Source organism: Hypanus sabinus, chromosome 1, assembly GCF_030144855.1.
Source record: "Hypanus sabinus isolate sHypSab1 chromosome 1, sHypSab1.hap1, whole genome shotgun sequence".
NCBI lineage: Eukaryota > Metazoa > Chordata > Chondrichthyes > Myliobatiformes > Dasyatidae > Hypanus > Hypanus sabinus.
In genome coordinates this window covers 11,216,761-11,224,707 of record NC_082706.1, presented here as the reverse complement: position 1 = coordinate 11,224,707, position 7,947 = coordinate 11,216,761, and the positions used below count along the sequence as shown (strand labels likewise).

The following is a 7,947-nucleotide window of genomic DNA, read 5'->3' as shown; positions in this document are numbered from 1 at the left end:
TTACAGAAGGGCCTTGACAAGATAGATTGAGAGATCAAGAGTTCTTCTTCATTACATAAGACTCTTTATTGTATATGGCTTGTTCAAAAGTCATATAGCAGTTGGGTAAAAACTGTCTTTGAGCCTGTTGATACACGTTCTCAAGCTTTTGCATCTTGTAACACATAAAATGCAAGAGGAACACAGTAGGTCAGGCAGTACCTAGGGCGAGGAATAAGGAGTCTCTGCTTTTCCTCTCCCCCCCTTCGAATTCTGGTTTCTTCCACAACCCCCCCACCCTTACTTACCAGTCTCAACCTGAAATGTCAACTCTTTACTCCTTTCCATAGCATAAATGCTGCCTGACCTGCTGAGTTCCTTCAGCATTTTGTGCACATTACTCTTGGATTTCCAGATCTGCAGAATCTCTTGTGTTTTTGTATTTTGTGTCTGATGGAAGGAGGGAGAAAGGGGAGAAGAGATAATTAATCAAAATCAGGTTTAATATCAATGGCATACGTCGTGAAATTTGTTAACTTTGTGGCATTAGTACAATGCAATACATAATAATAGAGAGAAAAAGAACTGAATTACAGTAAGTATATATACGCACATATATAATAGTTAAATAAGTAGTGCAAAAAATAACAAAGAAAGAAGTAGTGAGGTAGTGTTCATGGGTTTAATGTCCATTCAGAAGTCAGGTGGCAGAGGAGAAGCAGCTCTTGTACACTGAGTGTGCTCCTGTACTTCCTTCAGGCTCCTGTACCTCCTTCCTGATGGTAGCAATGAGAAGTGGACAGAAATGCAGCCGCCATCTTGCCTTCTTAATGGTTGCATCAATGTTGGGAGGGGTCTTTGATTATGTTGACTGCTTTCCTAAGGCTGACAGAAGTGTAAACAAGAGTCAGTGGAAGGGAAGCTACTCTGTCCAAGGTGAGAGAAGTTATGGTAATGTATTATTCCTAATTGTTCTTTTACTAATCTGAGTTCAATCAACTCTTAACACATTGCTCCACTTCCAACACATACAGAACATTCCTAAAATGTAATCTATTTGTTAGAAGCATTCTTCTGTCTAATACTAGAAGGCATCTACTTAAGGTGAGAGTGGATAAGGAGATGTACTGGGCAAGTTTTTTTTAACACAATATGGTGGACACCTGGAATGCACTGTTAGTGGTGGTGGTAGTAGAGACATACTGTTATATGATAGAGATATTTAAATGACTTTTGGATAAGCATGTGAATATGTAAAGAGTTGAGAGGTATGGACATTGTGTAGCAGAAGGGATTAAATTACAAGTATAATTAGTTCAGCACATCGTGGGCCACAAAGCCTGTTCCTGTGCAGTACTGTTCTACGTTCTGTTCTATTTTTATCTCTATGTGGCAAGGAGTGACCACAGGTTTCTCACAATTTTCCATCTGGAGGAGGTGCTAAACAGTATTCCTGCCAAAAAAGAAGAGCATCTTACAAAATATAAACTGGAGACGCACATTGTCTTAAAACTCTGATGCAGTTCTGAGCCGTCACTGACTTCACCAACCAGGCAGAATTCTTTGATGAACTGGCAAACCTCTTACCCCACGAAGACCTCTCTGCTGGTCTGTTCACCCCCTGCAGTCCTCTTTAATGCTCAGCACTGCTGGCCAACCAGCTGACTTCCTGATACTGCACCCCACAACGAGTGGCCTTCCTTTCAATTCTGGCAGCTCACCAATATGATTGAAAATGGGCTTTGCCAGATTATCAGTCAATGGTGTCCGATAATCACAACGAATGACTCCCACTGCTCGCACTCCCACCACCAATGAGAGATCAGAACTTGCTGGAAAACCTCTGCAGGATGTGTCAAAGTCGGAGCATTGATCATCACTGGTGATCACTGTAAGGGTGTTAAAAGTTACTGGGAGAATGGGGCTGAGAGGGATAACAAATCAGCCATGATGAAATGGTGGAGCAGACTCAATTATCGAATATCCTAATTCTGCTCCTATATCTCATGGTCTTATTCATCCTATCACAGAAACTCTCATTTTCTACACACACCTTTCCCATTTTCTTCAAACACAAAACTAGCTTTCATTCATTTCATTTCCAGTTCTGCCAAAGGGGAGCAAATTCAAAACATTGATTTTTTTTCTTCAATCAACAGATTCTGCTTGACATAATGACATTTTCGTGGATGCATAGAAGAATACAGCACAGAAACAGGTTTTTTAGTCCATCCAGTCTGTGCCAAACCATTTAAACTGCTATCTCCCATTGACCTGCACTGGGACCATAGTGCTCTGTACCCCTACCATCCATGTACCTATCCAAACTTCTCTTAAGTGTTGAAATCAAGCTTGCGTGCACCACTGGTGCTGGCAACTTGTTCCACACTATCACAACCCTCTGAATGAAGCAGGTTCCCCTCTTGTTCTCCTTAAGCTTTTCACCTTTAAGCCATGATCTCTAGTTGTGGTCTCACCCAACCTCAGTGAAAAAAACCTGCTTGCATTTACCTTGTCTATACCCCTTATAATTTTGAATACCTCTGTCAAAACTCCCCTCAATCTTTTACATTCCAGGGAGTAAAGTCCTAACCTATTCAATCTTTCCATATAACTCTGGTCCTCCGGTCCCGGCAACATCCTTGTAAATATTCTCTGTACTCTTTCAACCTTATTTACACCTTTCCTATAGGTAGGGAACCAAAACTGCACACAATACTTCAAATTAGGCTTCATTGACATCTTATGTAACTTCAACATAACATCCCATCTCTTGTACTCAATACTTTGATTTATGAAGGCAAGCGCTTTCTTTATGACCCTATCTACGTGTGCCACCACTTTCAATGAACTATGGGCCTATATTTCCAGATCCCTCTGATCTACCCATTCCTCGTGTTTTCCAGCTGTTTTCCTTTTGATTTTGTTTCAGATTTCCTGTATCTGCAGTTTTTTTATTTTTGAATACAGGCAGTTCCCAGGTTATGACAGGGTCTGTCCCCAAGAACTGTTCATAAGTCCGACATGAACGAAGACAGTGCACGGGAGAGGGTCACAGAGACCACAGTGGCAGGAAAGTGAGCAAACACGGGAAGAGCAGCCACCAGAGTGAATGAGTGAGTTTGCTCAATGCTTCTGGGACTGATTAGCACCAACCAATCCCTGCTTGTTGCAGCTCAGGCATGTGGAGTGGAGAGGGGAGACCAGAGACTCCCACCATCCAGAACAAGCTCGCTTCTCACTGCTGCCATCAGGAAGATGGTACGAGAGCTTCAAGACTCACACCACCAGGTTCAGGAACAGTTACTACCCCTCAACCATCAGGCTCTTGAACCAAAGGGAATAATTTCACTCAGCTTCATTTACCCCATCATTGAAATATTCCCACAACCAACAGACTCTCTTTGAAGGACTCCTCATTTCATGTTCTCAAAATTTATGTTATTTATTTAGTATTATTTTGTATTTGCACAGTTTGTTATCTTCTGCACTCTAGTTGAACGCCCAGGTTGGGCAGACTTTCATTGATTCTGTCATGGATTTATTCTATAGATTTATTGAGAATGCCCAAAAGAAAATGAGCCTCAGGGTTGTGTATGGTGACATATATGTACTTTGATAACAAGATTTACTTTGAACTTTGAATGTACTCTTATATGCCTGTTCCCATCAAGGAGAAGGTGACTACAGACCCACAGTAGCCAGCAAATCCACTCCATCTATCCTGGTGGCTTCCCAAATGCTCATTCATTTGTATGACGTGTTCATAAGCCAGATGTTCATGGTATGGAAAAATCAATGCCTAGAAACAGAAAAGACTACCAAGAGTGGTGGATACAGGCTAGTCAATCACAGGCAAAGCCTAAAGTACACTTACATGGAGCACTGTTACGAGAAAGCACAATCCATCATCAAAGACTCCCATCATCCAGGCCATGTTCTCTTCATGCAAGAGGTGCGGAAGTCTTAGGTTCTACACCACCACGTTTTGGAACAATTTTTACCCTTCAATCATCAGGATCCTGAATTGGCATAGATAACTTTACTCACTTCAACACTGAACTAATTCTACAACTTACAGGTGCACTTTCAGAAACTTCATAACTCTTTACAATTCACGTACTCGATATTAGTTTTTTTTTTGCACAGTTTGCCTTCTTTTAGTTATTTGTCAGTTTTTGTTCATGTTTAGATTTTCATCATTTCTATTGCATAGTTTTATTTTTCCTCTAAATGCCTGCAAGAAAATGAATTTCAAGATGGGATATGGTATATATGCATACTTTAATAATAAATCTACTATGAACCAGGGGAGCATCAGTAGTCAGCAATCACCCTCAGGATGCCCATGTAACAGTTTTATCTGATCTTTATCAGAGAATTCGCTCAGTCATTTCTGGTCTCATCAGAGTCCTTTCTCCTCCATTAACAGGGTACATAGATATCTGTGCAAGAAAATTGACAAAGCTTATGTCAAGGAAAGGCACTGAAGTTGCAATGGATTTAGGACAAGGTTGTTGCCAAAATTTTAATTATGAAGGGAGATCAGCTATGGCGGAATTATTTTCTTTGAGACAAAGGCTGATGAGGGATTTAAATGAATAGGATAAGATTATGAGAAGCCTAGGTCGAGTGAGAAGGAAGAGTATATTTTTCTTAACACAGAGGTCAATAACTAGGGATCAGGATCACAGGAAAGCGCAGGAATAAAACTTTCATGCAATGAGTGTGCAGGCTGGAGCTCATCTACCATATGTTTCAAAAGAGCAGTTGATTTGCCATCATTAACAGAGCTACCAAAACAAAAGAGCTAAGTCTATGGAAATGCAAGAGCTGGCCCAAGGCATTCCATTTGTTGAGGCAGGATTAGGGTCCTGCAGAACCTGATTCTTGTGGGAAAGCAGCTGTTCCTAAACCTGCTTGTGCAGGACTTTAGGGTCCTGATGAAAAGTCTTGCCCCAAAACTGTTTATTCTTTTCCATAGATGCTGCCTGACCTGCTGAGTTCTTCCATCATTTTATGCGTGTTACTCTGTACCTGACAGTAGCAGCAAGAAGAGGGCAACACCTGAATGGTGGGGGATCTTTGGTGATAGATACCAAATTCTTAACCATATAACCATTACAGCACGGAAACAGGCCATCTTGGCCCTTCTAGTCCGTGTCAACGCTTACACTCACCTAGTCCCACTGGCCCGCACTCAGCCCATAACCCTCCATTCCTTTCTTGTCCATATACCTATCCAATTTTACTTTAAATGACAATACTGAACCTGCCTCTACCACTTCTACTGGAAGCTCATTCCATACAGCTACCACTCTCTGAGTAAGGAAATTCCCCCTCGTGTTACCCTTAAACTTTTGCCCCCTAATTCTCAAATCATGTCCTCTTGTTTGAATCTCCCCTACTCTCAATGGAGGTAGCACCTCTTGTAGATATCATCAATAGTGGAAGGGTTATTCCCGTGATGGGCCAGGCTGTGACCACAACCTTTCTGTGTTCCTATATGTTCATATTGTCATACAAGGCCATAATGCAACCTATCAGGATACTTCCACCAGTGTATCTGTAGAAGCTTTTTAGAGTATTTGGCGATGTACCAGGGTGGCGGGTTGGAGATACATCACCACCAAAGGAAGCATATTATCAGAGTACATAGTGGATGTAAGTGCCACTGGGCAATAGTCATTTAGATAGGTTACTGAACTCTTCTTGGGCATTAGTATGATTGAAGCCTGCTTGAAGCAGTGTGTACCACACACTGCTGGAGTGAAAGGTTGAAGATATCCGTGAATACACCAGCTAGTTGGTTGGCACAGGTTTTCAGTACTCGGCCAGGTACTCAGTCCAGACCAGATGCTTTCCTTAGATTCACCCACATGAAAGCAGCCCGCACGTCATCTTCAGATACTGAGACCAAAGGATTATCAGGAGATAGGGGGGTGCGCGATGGTTCCTCCCTGTCCTGGTGGTCAAGACAAGCATAGAAGGTGCTCCTTCCCCCTTCTAGCCTGCACGTCACCCTTTGACAAGGTGTGGTGCCTGCTTAGCCCCTGATCAGGGTCACGTGAAGCCATAGGAGCTGGTGGTGGATGGTCATATGAGCAGCTGGTGCAGATCACAAGTGCTGGTTATGCGACCACTGACGTCAGGCAGACAATCTCTGAAGAGTTTTGATAATGGCTGGGGTCACTGTCCAGAAGAAGGCAATGGCAAACCACTTCTGTAGAAAAATTTGCCAAGAAGAATCAGGGTCATGGGACCATGACTGGTTACATCATACGAAACAGCACATAATCATGATGGTGACATACTAAATCTCCTTAAGCTTCTAAGAAAGTAGAGGTGTCTTCTTTGTTATTGCATCTTTGTACCGAGTCCAGGACATTTCAGCTCTTAAGTTCTGGCCAATGAAGGCCAGAATCCCTGATGTCTTCTTCACTATCCTGTGATCCTATGGTCCTATTCCTTGTGACTTGAGGAGTGGGCACACCCAGAAATATCAGCTTCCATCAATTTATCTGCTGATCTCCAGCTTACTCCAGTCATCTTAGGTTTTTTAAACCCCTATTTCCAACATACTCCTTCCATTCTGATACTCATATACTGCACTTGAAAAACCATTTGTAATTATGGTGCAGATCAATGCCAGAATGAGCACCCAAACAGCAAATGGCTTCACAGAGGTCATGCTGACAGTAGCATGAATTGAAAATGAAGATTGCTGGCTGATGGAACCCAGTCAATAGATTACCTGCACCCTTTAACATTCTCTAAGAACAGCAATGCGGGGAAACTTCCAAGCAAGATTTCAGTGAGAAATAGATGAAACTGAAGATGGAATTCAGTGCGAGCTGCCGCGGGTTTGCCAAACACTAATTCATTTGAGAAAAGGATTGATTTAAAGTATACACCTTCCTGTACACAAAGGGGCACTGTTGCTTAACACACAAACAATGAATTGTAAGAGGATCAAAAGAAAAACTCAGACCATAACGTGATGCTATTCGCTGCTCACAGCTCACAGGGTACTTAAAGAGGTGGCTCTAGAAATCGTGGACACATTGGTAATCATTTTCCAATGTTCTATAGATTCAGGAACAGTTCCTGCTGACTGGAGGGTGGCTAATGTTGTCCCACTTTTCAAGAAAGGAGGGAGAGAGAAAACAGGGAATTATAGACCGGTTAGCCTGATGTCAGTGGTGGGAAAGGTGCTGGAGTCAATTATAAAAGATGAAATTACGACACATTTGGATAACAATAGAAGGATCAGTCCGAGTCAGCATGGATTTATGAAGGGAAAATCGTGCTTGACTAATCTTCTGGAGTTTTTTGAGGATGTAACTATGAAAATGGACAAGGGAGAGCCAGTGGATGTAGTATACCTGGACTTCCAGAAAGCTTTTGATAAAGTCCCACATAGGAGATTAGTGGGCAAAATTAGGGCACATGGTATTGGGGGCAGAGTACTGACATGCATTGAAAATTGGCTGGCTGACAGGAAACAAAGAGTAGTGATTAACGGGTCCCTTTCGGAATGGCAGGCTGTGACCAGTGGGGTACCGCAAGGTTCGGTGCTGGGACCGCAGCTGTTTACAATATACATTAATGATTTAGATGAAGGGATTAAAAGTAACATTAGCAAATTTGCTGATGACACAAAGCTGGGTGGCAGGGTGAGATGTCAGGAAGATGTTATGAGAATGCAGGGTGACTTGGACAGGTTGGGTGAGTGGGCAAATGTATGGCAGATGCATTTGATATTGATGCAATCTGATGTTGGAAGGGAAGAAGAATTGTGTACAGTTCTGGTCACCGAATTATAGGAAAGATGTCAACAAAATAGAGAGAGTACAGAGGAGATTTATTAGAATGTTACCTGGGTTTCAGCACCTAAAGTTACAGATAAATGTGAGGTTATCCACTTTGGTGGCAAGAACAGGAAGGCAGATTACTAGCTAAATGGAG

The 7,947-nt window shown here is 42.2% G+C and overlaps 1 protein-coding gene across 3 annotated transcripts in view; it reads right to left on the bottom strand.

Annotated features, from left to right (window-relative positions):
• Positions 1 to 678: 678 nt before the first annotated feature.
• Positions 679 to 7,947, bottom strand: part of LOC132389501 (uncharacterized) — a 58,156-nt gene continuing 50,887 nt past the window's right edge. For 2 of the 3 annotated variants that reach the window (XM_059963234.1, XM_059962318.1), the window contains one exon: positions 679 to 864. The gene's annotated coding sequence lies outside the window, so the exon portion shown is untranslated. Of the gene's footprint in view, positions 865 to 4,285; positions 4,425 to 7,947 lie in introns of those variants that run through there. The other variant, XM_059962907.1, reaches the window with a different exon arrangement.